This window comes from Zingiber officinale, chromosome 6A (genome assembly GCF_018446385.1).
Source record: "Zingiber officinale cultivar Zhangliang chromosome 6A, Zo_v1.1, whole genome shotgun sequence".
NCBI classification, from domain to species: Eukaryota; Viridiplantae; Streptophyta; class Magnoliopsida; order Zingiberales; family Zingiberaceae; genus Zingiber; species Zingiber officinale.
Window position 1 is genome coordinate 127,233,437 of NC_055997.1, and position 13,633 is coordinate 127,247,069.

Genomic DNA, 13,633 nt, shown 5'->3' on the forward strand with positions numbered 1-13,633 from the left:
ACACCAAGAGGATATCGTCGCCAATCGCCATTGAGCACGTCGATTAACAGGAAGGCGGGCAGACATCAGGGAGATGTTTGAACGCTGGGAGCGACTGTTGGATCGAAAAGAATTTAGATATCTCCACAATGGCATGATATTGTCCACTTGGACCTAGACCCTCATGGCTTTGCTCTTGGACTCTCCCCAAAAGGCCTCATGCCAATGGAGATATCTTTCATCTTTCCCATGTATTTTCAATGTGGGACTTGTTGGTTGCTACTCGGAAAACCTAGCGGTTCCACTGTACAAAATTTTTGTACAAAGGTCTGAACCTTTTTCCTAGCTACCATGTGTTCTTTTAAATTAAATTTTGGATCGCCTGCGGAACTTAACACATTTGATCCAAAACTTAATCTATTTGTTCTTTTAGGTTTTGACTTGGATCTCCTGCGGAACTTAACACGTTCGACCCAAATCACCTTAAGTTATTAATTCCATTAAATATTAATTTCCATAATTGGTTCCCAGTACTGACGTGGCGAGGCACATGGCCTTCTTGGATATGGGAGCAACCACCACCGACTAGACAAAACCTTTTATGGAAAGCTAATATTTTATTTCCTAAAATAACTTTAGGTTAACCGAAAAGAACAATCAAATCACAAGGAAAAATAAAACAAAAGAACACAACATCGAAAAATATATTCGAAATACTAGAATCGTAAGCCTATTGTATTTGGTATTATTTCCATAAATAACTAGTATGATGCGGAAAGGAAAAATTACTAGTTATACCTTCTAGAAAGACCTCTTGATCTTCTACCGTATTCCTCTTCTAACCTCGGACGTTGTGTGGGCAACGATCTTCCGAGATGAGAAACCACCAACCACCTTCTTCTCCTCCTAGCTAGGTTCGGCCACAACAAGGAAGCTTCACCAAGGATGAAGAATAAACACCAACTAAGCTCCAAGGGATGCAAGCTTTCTCTCCTTCTTCTTCTTCTTCTCCAAGTAGTATCCGGCCGCCACAAGAGCTCCAAGCCTTAGAGAGTTTCGGCCACCACAAAGAGGAAGAGGAGAACAGATGATGGTCGGCCACACCAAGGAATAAGAGAGGGAGAAAAATAATAGAGGTTGTTCCCTATGAAGGCACCTCCACCCCTTCTTTTATATTCCTTAGCCTTGGTAAATTAGGAAATTTAATTACAATAAAATTTCCTTAATTTTCTTGACATGATTTAATTGAGAAAAATAAAATAAAATTTTCCAATTAAACTCTTAATGGCCGGCCACATCATAGAGAGGCAAATTAGACAAGTTTCAATCAACAAATTAAAACTTCCTAATTTGTTTCCGGAAATTTTAAAAATAAAATTTCTCTTCAAAAATCCCTTCATGGTTAATAAAAAGAAATTTCTATAATTTTAATTTTCCAACATGTGAATAATTTTTAAAGAGAAAATAAAATATCTCTCCAATCTACAAATAAGGAAAGAGATCTAATCTCTTTCTTTAATCTTTTGTAGATCCTTTTCAAGAGAGATATTTTAATTTTAATTCTCTTTAATAAATTATATCTTCGACATAATAAAAATTAAAATTAAAATTCTTTTTAATTTAATTATGGTCGGCCCCCTCTAGCTTGGGTTCAAGCTAGGGTCGGCCACCCTTAACCATGCTTAGGCCGGCCCTAGCTTGATTCCCAAGCAAGCTTGGCCGTCCCCCTTTTGGTGGGTATAGAAGATGGGTATAGGTGGGTATAGTACTCTATAAATAAGAGGCTACGATAGGGACCGAGAGGAGGAATTGGTTTTGGTCTCCCGATAAAATTAAGCATCCCGTGTTCGCCCCGAACACACAACTTAATTTTATCAATAATAATTCATTCCACTAGAGAACTATTATTGAACTACCGCACCAATCCCAAATTACATTTTTGGGCTCCTTCTTATTATGAGTGTGTTAGTCTCCCTGTGTTTAAGATATCGAATGTCCACTAATTAAGTGAGTTACTGACAACTCATTTAATTAATATCTTAGTCCAAGAGTAGTACCACTCAACCTTATTGTCATGTCGGACTAAGTCCACCTGCAGGGTTTAACATGACAATCCTTATGAGCTCCTCTTGGGGGCATTATCAACCTAGTATCTCTAGGACACAGTTTCCTTCTATAATCAACAACACACACTATAAGTGATATCATTTCCCAACTTATCGGGTTTATTGATTCATCGAACTAAATCTCATCCATTGATAAATTAAAGAAATAAATATCAAATATATGTGCTTATTATTATATTAGGATTAAGAGCACACACTTCCATAATAACTGAGGTCTTTGTTCCTTTATAAAGTCAGTATAAAAGAAACGACCTCAAATGATCCTACTCAATACACTCTGAGTGTACTAGTGTAATTATATAGTCAAGATAAACTAATACCTAATTACACTACGACCTTCTAATGTTTTGTTCCTTTCCATTTTGGTCGTGAGCTACTGTTTATAATTTATAAGGTACTGATAACATCATCTTCTGCATGTGACACCACATACTATGTTATCTACAATATAAATTAATTGAACAACTACAAACAAATATAGATAATTTTAACCTAATGTGATTCTTTATTCAAACAAATGTTTACAAAAGCTTTGACTTTCAGTATACACTCCAACAGGACTATGTTTGCAACCTTGCAATACCAACAATCCTCCTCTCAAACAAAGGACCACAAGCTTCCCATGTTCGATCCTCGACCCACCAGGTCTTCCTGCCCCTCGGTCCACCTGACCTAATAGGACTTCCTTGCCTAGCCGCAACTAGGACTTCCTGCCTGGTGTCTGGTCTTCTTGATCCGAACATACCCACTTTCTTTGTTTGAGGTCACTATTGTACCCACATGGCTCAATCAGACCATAGTTCTTGTGCCAGTCGGTGGTTAAACCTTCTGGCAGTCCGGGCTCTGATACCAATTGTTGGATCGAAAAGAATTTAGATATATCCACAATGGCATAATATTGTCCACTTTGGGCCTAGACCCTCATGACTTTGCTCTTGGGCTCTCCCCAAAAGGCCTCATGCCAATGGAGATATCTTTCTCTTTATAAACCCACAATCTTTCCCATGTATTTTCAATGTGGGACTATGTTTGCAACCTTGCAATACCAACAACGACACCAGCATCAAAGAGGGCATGCAAGTCCGGCCCGGACGTCTGTTGAACGGGGTAAACCCTCAGCTCGAGAAGAGGAGAATCGAAGCAACGCTGTTTGTGGAGAGATTGGCATGATCGTCAAGGGGTCGACCGACGGTGATTCTAGCCGGATGAGGAAGTCGCACGCCAGATGGCTAGAGATACATATTGTTGGATGCAGCAAGGAGAAGACCGAAGGACCCAAAATAAGTTTCGGCCCCCAAGATCTTGAGGGTGTTGAGATCCCACATGTTGATGCCTTGATCATCTGGGTGGTGATAGATAACTATATTATTCATCAAACTTTTGTTAACACAAGTAGTTCGGTGAATATTATATTCAAGAAGGCGTTTGGTCAGCTGCAAATGGACCGGAGCGTGCTACAGTCAATTATGACCCTGCTCTATGGTTTCATAAGCAATGAAGTGTTGTCGATCAGCCAGGCTCAGCTGGTCGTATCGCTCAAAGAGGAGCTGCTCAAAATGACAAGGACCACGAACTTCATTATGGTCAATGCGCAGTCTGCCTATAATATCATATTGGACAGATCAACTCTAAATGAGTTCCGAGTGGTGGTGTCCACCTTTTGCCAAAAGATAAAATTTTCGGTGGACACCAAAGTTGGCGAAGTCAGAGGTGACCAGCTGGCTGTATGGAATAAAGTTGAACCCAAGTAAATGCCTGTTGGGAGCCAAAAGTGGTCGCTTCCTAAGCTACATCATCACCGAGCGGGGAATTGAGGTGAACCCTAACAAGGTGAAGGCACTACAGAATATGCCCCCGCGTCGTAACCTGAAGGAGGCTCAACGACTGACCGAACGCATCACCGTATTATCGAGATTCATCTCCAAGTCGTCCAACCAGAGTCAGTCATTCTTCAAGGTGCTGCACCGAGTGATGAAGTTACAATAGGATGTCGGGTGCGACAAGCCACTAGAAGAACTCAAGGAGTATATTACCTCTTTACCTGTACTAGCGAAACCCAATGTTGGCGAACCACTCTGGATTTATTTATTATCAATAGAATACGCGGTTGGCTCGACATTGGTAAAGCAGAACGGCTTTAACCATCAACTTGTATATTTTTTGAATCATATATTAAAACATGCAGAATCCCGCTACACTAGCCTCGAAAAATTAGCTTATGCGCTAGTGCTTGCCGCGCAGAGGCTCCGACTATACTTCCTGTCACATTCGATCATGGTAATGACCAACAGTGCATTGGGGAGAGTCCTCCTTAACCCTGAAGCTTTTTAACAGTTAATCAAATGGATCACCGAGCTAAGTGAGTTAGACATATAGTATCAACTGCGGACGACAATCAAGGCCCAAGCCTTAGCTAATTTCGTCACTAAAGTCCAGAGCACCAAGCCAGATGCAACTTGGAAAATATATGTAAATGACTCATCTACTCAGTAAGGAAGCAGGATCGGTATTCTCTTAATTTCGTCAAGAGAGACTTGATACATTTGTCCATGCGACTGGATTACCGAGCTACTAATAATGAAGCAGAGTACGAGGCACTGATAGTCGGGCTACAGACAGCTCGGCATGTTGGAGCCACGAGAGTACTCATCCACTCGGATTCGTAGTTGGCGGCTCAGCAGTTGTTAGGAGCGTTCGAGATAAGCAACGCACGACTCAAGCTATATGCAGAGGCTTTCAAGAAGCTGAAGGTAAACTTCCATGAGGTGGTTATTAAGAAAATTCCCTGATCGGACAACCAGGTCACAGATGAGTTGGCTAAATTGGTCAGCTCACTATTGCCGATCGTGATGAGCCAGCCGATCAAGCAAGTCTCACTGGTGACGCACATTGATCGAATGAGAATTCCCTTGCGACTGGAGAACATAAATGATTAAGTTCATCTGATCAAGCACACACCAACTGATCAGGAAGAAGCTCGTTTGTTGAAGAAGAGGGTCAGACAGTTCACGATGATAGGATATCAGTTATATAAAAGAGCTTTCTTAAAGACGTTACTCGAGTGCGTGGGATCAGAGGACGTGGAGTACATTCTTCAAGAAGTGCATCAAGGATCCTACGAAAGTCATTCGGGCGGCAGGTCACTTGCCCGAAAGATCTTATTGGTAGGATATTTTTGGGCGACCTTGCAAGATGATGCCGCTGGGAAGGTGGCCGCTTGTTTATTGTGCCAGAAATATCATAAACTTCCATTCCCAATCGGCATATTGTGAGGACCGACGACATCAAACGCTCAAGGTGGACAGGAAGCACATTCTATGAATCGAGGCTTAGCCGGTCGGAAGGAGTCAAGCCCTTATGGCAAAAGAGAAACTGAGGCCAACCGAGTGGACAAGCTCGTGGTCGAGTGGTTGCCACCGCTCGGCTAGACAGTGGGGGTCATTTTCGTATCTCCTAGTATCCTTGTGGGAGATAGCGTCGCTGACACCAAGTATGGTCAGCAAGCAGATTGTACGACGAAAGTTTCCACTATCTTATCAGAGATTTGCACATCTTGTTAAGGTATGGTGTTAGAGGTATTTTTCTGATAAGTCTTTTCATAGGAAATTTGGGAAAGTGTGTCCACTTTGGGAGGCGCACATGCAGGCCAAGGAGCTCTATATAAAGGGGGTTAAATACCGACAGAGGTACCATTAAGATAGAAGTTATGCTTGTATCCATTGTTCTTTGCTCTTTTCTATTTTTCGATGACTAACATGGGTGTCGGAGTACCATTGTCGGGGGCTCCTTTCCTAATTTAACATTAACATTTGTTGTATTGTAGAATAGAGGGCGGTCCATGTACGATCAACGTAGGTATCACATCCTCGGCTAGCTATTCTCATAATTTTCGAACAGGATTTGGATTTATTTAGAGTTTTGGTATTCTTGAAATTAAATATAAAAATACGCATATTATCTATCTCGTGAATTGAGATCTAAAATGATATGTGCATTTGATAGATATCTGGAACAATCTGGACGTTTGATGGAGATCCAAACTGATGTAGACTTGAAGATCTAAGTCATCCGACTTCAATGGAGAAGCAGAATCCGATGCAAATCTAAAGCAATTCGATCTGTACACTCTGATTTGGCCATCCTGTCCATTCAACAAGATCTAGAGTGATTTGATCTCTTCATTCAGATATGGATTCCAAACCATCCAATGGTTGAAAAAAGAGACCTTGTTATCCCTATTCTTCTTCATCCCCGACACTTATCCTCTACCTCCCGATCGCACACCACAAGCCCACACCCCTTCTTCCTCCATCCACAATCCACCAAGGCTGACGGCCACCATCCTGATCACCACCTGCCACCACCACATCCCATCTCACCTCACCCTCTCTCGATAGGGAGAATTTCCTACCGTCGGCAACCCTTCTTCATCTCCTCTACCTCTCTCAATTGGAAGAGGAAGAGTCATCTCGTCACCCCCAATCCTCATCCCCGACGCCACCACCACATCCTTCCTCGCTGGCTAGCACCACACCACCTTCTTCCTCTCCAGATTGGGAGAGGAGGCACCGACCATCTCCACCTTCTTCCTCTCCAGATTGGGAGAGGAAGCGCCACCTTGTGAGCTCTCAAATCTGAGGCTCTTCCATTCATCCATCCTCATCCACAACCCTCTATCCGATTGGGAGAGATTTTGACAACCCACCTTCATCCGTAGGCGAGTTTCCATCAGAGAGCTTAAGGATTCCAAACTCTTGGTCACCATACACCGTTTTGAATCCGGAGCGGGCAGCATCATCCATTTCCGGCATTGCCCTTCATTTCTTACTCTTAGCAACTCAACCAAAACCTCCATTGCGTTTCATTTTTTAGTCTCCACAATCAGTAACAAATCTGTGATGTTGGCTAGGAATTCTAAATTCTACAATGTTAATATTGAATTCTCTGTTGTTGTAGATCTATGGTATATAGTTTCAGTTTGTTGAAACTATATGAGTTTATAAGTTTAAGATGCTGAAAAGTGTTAGTTTCAGTTTGTTTCGGATTCCTATATAGTGATTTTAGTTTCAGTTACTTCAGACAAATATGTCTCAGATTGTATGAGTATCAAGAATTTGAGTTTTGTCTGCTAGGAATTCTAAAATTTTCGATGTTGATTCTGTAGATTTGTGTTATATAATTTCAGTTTGCTGAAACTATATGAGTTTATAAGTTTCTGATGCTAACAAGTGCTATTAGCTTGAGTTTTTTTTCAGATTCTGTATAGTGAGTTTAGTTTCAGTTACTTTCGACAAATACTTTTTAGATCGTATGAGTATCAACAATTTAAGTTTTGTTGGCTAGTGATCCTATCCGGAATCTGAGTCAGATGGACCGCGGGGTGAGGTGGATGGAATGTTGACTGAGTTGCGAAGTCCCGAAGGGGGGTATACTGAGATGACTTCTGTGTTGACCGAGTCTTCAGAAGTCCCCTGGTCAACGCTACCTGCAGTCAGCGATCGGGTTGCCCCGGTCCTTAGTACCTCGAGGCTCGAGGTGGATCCAACGAATATATGAGTAACAGATTAATAATATAATAATAAGATAAACGAGGGGTGAATACGGAAAGCGTACCCTGACCCAGGGGGCGCCCTCGGATGGGACGCTGCTCAAGTTGTCGTGATCTGGAAGAGTAGACAACGACCGATCAGAATGGAGAGCTGGATCTGAAGATGTGGAGCCGGATGTGGCACGGAGTCGGAAGACGAGCTGGAGGTCGGGATATAATAACGGCACGTAGACCGGGATAAGACATCGACACACAGACCGGGATAAGACATCGGCACGTAGGCAGGGATAAGACACTGACACACAGGCCTAGGGTTGTAAATGAACCAAGCGTTCATGAACAAGCTTGGTGTTCGGCTTGGTAAGAGCTTGTTTATGTTCGTTCAATATACATAAGATTAATTAAACAAACAAGCTTGAAGATCTCGTTAAATTAAACAAACAAGCTTGAACACATATGTGTTCAGCTTGTTAACGTTCGTGAACAACGTTCGTGAACAATGTTCGTGAACAACGTTCGTGAATAATATTCACGAACCATATTTATTAATAAAACTCTTTTCGATATGTTAAATAAACAATAAAATAAAATAAATAAATAAATTGAAATTATCAATCTTAATAGCCAATCAAATAATTAAAAGTTTCAAACAATCAAACAAGCTTGAATTGAGAGCTTGATAATATCTAATTGAGAGCTTGATAATATCTAAATGAACCAAGCTCGAACCAAGCTCAAGCTAAGCTTGAATTGACAACTTGATAACATATAAACAAATCAAGCTCAAGTCAAGCTTCAAATAAGCTCAAGATCATAAAAAATAAACCAAGCCAAGTTTGAACACCCATTTCAAAAACTTGGTTCATTTTAAGCTCAACTCGGCTCAGCTCGGTTATCGTATTAAACAAGCTTGAACACCCCAAAGCTTGGCTTGGCTCGGCTCAGCTCGTTTACAGCCCTATGCAGGCTGCAATATGATTTCGGCATGCAGGCCGGGAAATAACAGCAATCTGAAGGCTGGACACAACATACACAGTCCGAAAGATAACCGTGACTCACAGGTCGGGATACAATAGTGGCACAAGGATCAGAACATAAAAACATCACACACATCAGGTCGGAACATAATGACAGCAAGGGCTTGGGGGCCCGATCGACATCAAAGGCATATAACAATGCAGATCGAGAGCGGGAAATCGGACAGGCAAATATGAGGTGCCGGCAGCAGGACCTACTGCTGAGGAGTGCTGGATTGATGCCAGACCGATACAAAGGGTCAGCCACTGCGATGGGTCGGCCGTTGGCTGTCGCTAGAAGGTGGTTGTTAGTTGTGGGGTGCGGAAACCGACGAAGGGGAGTTGAAGGCACGCGTGAGGGAAGCGGGTGGTTGCTGCCCACCGACGTCGGCTGATGGGTTCCAGCGGAGATCGTGTTCCGCCTGTGGCGGCGCCCAATACGTAGCCGAGAGCGAGAGAGAGAGACGAGGAAGGGCAGAGGTGGCGCGAGAAGGAGTCCGACGGCAGCGAGACCCTCCGGCAGGGCGGCGCCAAATGGGGGTGACGACGGCGTCCCCCGCGGCTGTGGTGGCAGCGAGGAAGGAAAACGTGAGTTCCTCCCTTGATTCCTCTTAGCTGTGGAAGAAGAAGCCCTCGCTAGTATTGGCGTCGATCCAACCGGCGACGGCAGAAGCCGGGAGAGGAAGAAGGAAAAGGAGATGTTGTGACCGGCGTCGCGAGGAGAAGAAGAGAAGCAGTGGTGAGCGCCGGCGAAGAGCGGAGTGTGAGGAAGAGCCATGGCGGCGGAAGCAAAAGTGAACAAAAATCCTCCTCAGCGGCGAAGGCGAGAGAGCGTGAGAGAGGGGCGGTGTGCGTAAGCAGGGAGAAGAGGAGGTGGTTGTGACCGGAGGAAGGGGAAGGGAGCAGCCGGCGGCCGGCGTTGTTGTCGGCGAGAAGCGTGAAAGGGAAGAAGGCTCGTCTTCTTTCTGTTGGCGGCGGCGCAGAAAAACGATACAGCCCATTCTTTTTTCCACGGGTGAACAGTACCCAGACTAAGATGCCCTCCCCTTTTCTTATAATTCTATTTGGGTCCCCAGCATATATCCATATCAGCTAGGAATTCTAAAGTCTTTCATGTTGATTCAGAATTTTATGTTCTTTTTTATCTGTGTTGTAAGTTTCAGTATGTTGAAACTATATGAGTTCATACGTTTCTAATGCTGAAGAGTCAAACATCGTTTTGCCTTTTAACTCATCTCAATGCTCAGCATCACGAGTTTTAGGTTCTACTATGATGGAAGAAGAGACAACATCTTCAATGTTAGTTATGTTACTATGATCATGTTGCAGGTAAGTAGAAGTATGCATTATACATGTTGCACGATGAACCCGCCATGAGTATAAGTTGAGTTACATATTTTTGCTTTTAAGTAAAAAAATTTGTTGCAGGATGTAGGTATACAATTTGAAGAAATCATTGAGTTATATAATATTTATTTTAATGATGATGTAGGTTGGCAACGTGATACAATGTTTGAACGTGACAACATACCAAATTAAATATAAGTGCGTGAATTTTATCTCTATCTCAATATTGTATTTATTAAATGATATATGTTATATGGATTTATTTGTCATAGGATAGGATGAAGAGAGAAGATAAATTTTAGAAATTATTGTAAGTAAAAAAAAATTGGAACTCGTTTTCACAAAAATAGACATAGGAAAGAAAGCGTATCAAGAAACGTAGGCAATAGATGATTTGTAAGATAATTCAAAAGGTATGATATACAAATTATTTGTATTTAGTAAGATCTGATCTTCGTGAGATTGTAATAGACAAAGATTGTAATAGACAAAATAAAGATTAAAGTACTTGGATGGAATTTAAAAATTTATAAGTTATTTATAGTTTGATTAATGATTAAATTTATTTGGATGATGTGAATATAGATGTATTTCAATGCTAATTGTAAGATACTTTTGGATTAGAAATTGGTTATTTAATATTTATAATTAATTGGAAATGTGTGATTTTTTTATAAAGTAATATGTAGATCAATTATATTGAAATAAAATATAATAAAAATTTAGCAATAAATTTTAATAAAGATTTATAAATAGAATTGTAAACATATTTATAAATAAATTAAAATTATATTTGATAGGTTATTTAAGATAGATTAATGATGAGTTTAAAATAAAATTAGATATAAAATTTAAATATAAATTTATAAATAAAATTATAAATAAACTTATAATCAATTAAAATTATATTTATTATGTAATTTGATCAAATTTAAAATAGATTTATAAATAATTTTTTTTTATCAATTTTTGATAATAGAGACAGAATAATATTTCTTCTACCTTAAAATTAATTATGGGATTTTCAGTTTTTCTCTCATATGTTTGAGAAATTGAAAAATAACTTTCCAAGATGAAATTTATCATCTTTGAAATCTTTCTTTTATAGATATTAATTACAAAATTGAAATCATTACAATATTTCTAGTAATTACAATTTTATAATTATTACAATACCAATATTACAATACCGATTTATTATATTCATACAACTGACATACTATCCAAGCAAATCTAATAAAAACATAAATTAAATGTAATCAACAAAAAAAAACAATTAAAACCTAGTCATGAAAGGAGCTGGGTTTGGCATGCTTTAGCGTCAGGCTCCGAAGAGTAAGTCGTTGAGGTGGCTCGCTAGTACGATGATTTTCAAATATGTCCCGTCCATCACCATCGGCTCTCGCTCGACGACCGCAGCTTGCTGCCCAGAACCAACTCTCCCTCGATAACTGTGCTCCCTTATTTAAATTTAATTTTCACAAAGAAATTTTAATTTAAAATAAAAAAATCAGAAAAATATTTTAAAAATATTAAAAATTCAGAGAAATAATCTGAATTGACCACCTGACTGTTCATATACTTTATTGTCAAAGTTACAGTTAATGACTATAGAAATTACCTATAACTGTTAACAATTTTCTCCATTCATGAGTTACTGTAGCACACGAAAGGACATCAATTCTTATGAAGTAAATGTGACAAATATTTATCAAAGATGAATTACGTAACAAATATTTACCGAAAGATGAATTATTGTTTATGATCCACAAACAGAAATAATTGCGTAGTGTACACGAGACCACGTCTCCAATCATTAAAATTTTAAATATATATTTTTTTAAATTATAATATGTCACGACAATATTATAAATATTCATTAAAATATTTTCAATAATTTTAATTTTAAATAAATTTTTTTATAATTCTCCTTAGTGTAGTTGTATGACTCCATACATATTATACTAATTTTGATATAAATTTATCATTCTCTTCAAAATAAAAATAAAAAACTTCATACAATTTTTTCATTTAATATTTCTATATAATTTTCATTTTATATTTTAATTAATTATAATTTTTAATTTAATTTATTTATAATTAAAAATTAATTAATTAATTTATGAATTTTAATTTAATTTAATTTATCATTTTAATTTAATATTTAATTAAGTTATAAATTTAATTTAATTATAGTCATTTGTATATTTTTTTAACGTATCTCAAATATATTTATTTTTAAAAGAAAAAAATAATTTTAATTATTACTAATTATTTATAAAATAAAATATTATAATTAATTATTTCTTCAAATAATTTATTTTTAAATTAATTAAAAATGTTAATCATGCACATTAATTGTTGACTCCACCTTTAAGAAAAATATATATATATTTAAAAACTTAAACCTGCTCTCAAATTAAAAACCTCAAACTTTACCTATACAATTATAAAAAAAAAATTAATGAAATTTTTAATTTTATAAATCTTTGACTAAACTTGTATTGGAAATGCTCCAATGATTCAAAAGTGTTGAGTGAAAGTGTTTACTAAACTGTTTAATGAAACCAAAGAAGAATTATTGAGGGAACTCTGTTTTTCTTGCTTCTCCAAATGCCCTCATTGATTTAAGGCAACTAGACTACTGGAGTACTTAATTTTTTGAATTTTCTTGTTTCTCCAAATGCCCCCATTGATTTAAAGCAACTGGAGCACTTAATTTGTTGAATTGACTAAAATATATATCACATTTTGTCTGCATTTAATCTTTCCCTATCTTTTCATTTGTAGAATATATGGTTATAATTTAAAATTTCTAAATTTATCAATAAATTTTGATCAAAATTGATTAATCGACTATAGACATTAAATTACAAGCATTTAATATCCTATAAATTTTTAAAATTGCAAAAGCCTAAAATTAATCTCCTTTACTATTTTTTACTCCTTTATTATTTTTGACTTTCTTAAAGGTTGTCAGGTTTTGAAATTTTTTTATTAATTGAATAAACCAAAATATAAAAAACTCGAGGAAGTAAATATTCCATGATTCAATATTGTTTTAAAAAATTCTATTTCGATTTAAAATCTAACATTAGTAAAAAAAAAATTGATTAAACACAGTGTAATGGCTCAGTTGGTTACATCATGTGACCGTTAACCACAAGGATAAGGGTTTGAGCCTAAGGATGTAAATGAGCCAAGTCGTTAGTGAACTATTCGAAGCTCGATTCGATAAAAGCTCGTTTGAGCTCGTTTAATGAGACTCGTTAAGTTAAACAAACCAAGCTCAAGTTTCATAATATTCGACTCGTTAGCTCGTGAACATATTCGTTAAGCTCATAAATCAATTTTTAAATAAAAATAATAATAGTTTTGATATTGAATTTATAGATTTTACAATCTACTTATGAAAAACATAGACAAATATATTAAATTTATTTATTAGAATAAAATTATAAATTTTAACAAGAATATTATAATTTTTTTAAAATATATAATTTAATTTTTAATGAATATTTAAATTTATAATTTATATTTATTAAGCTCGTTTAGGCTCGATAAAAGCTCGAATAAACTCGTGAGTCATGAATATATTCGTTAAATAAAGCTCGAGC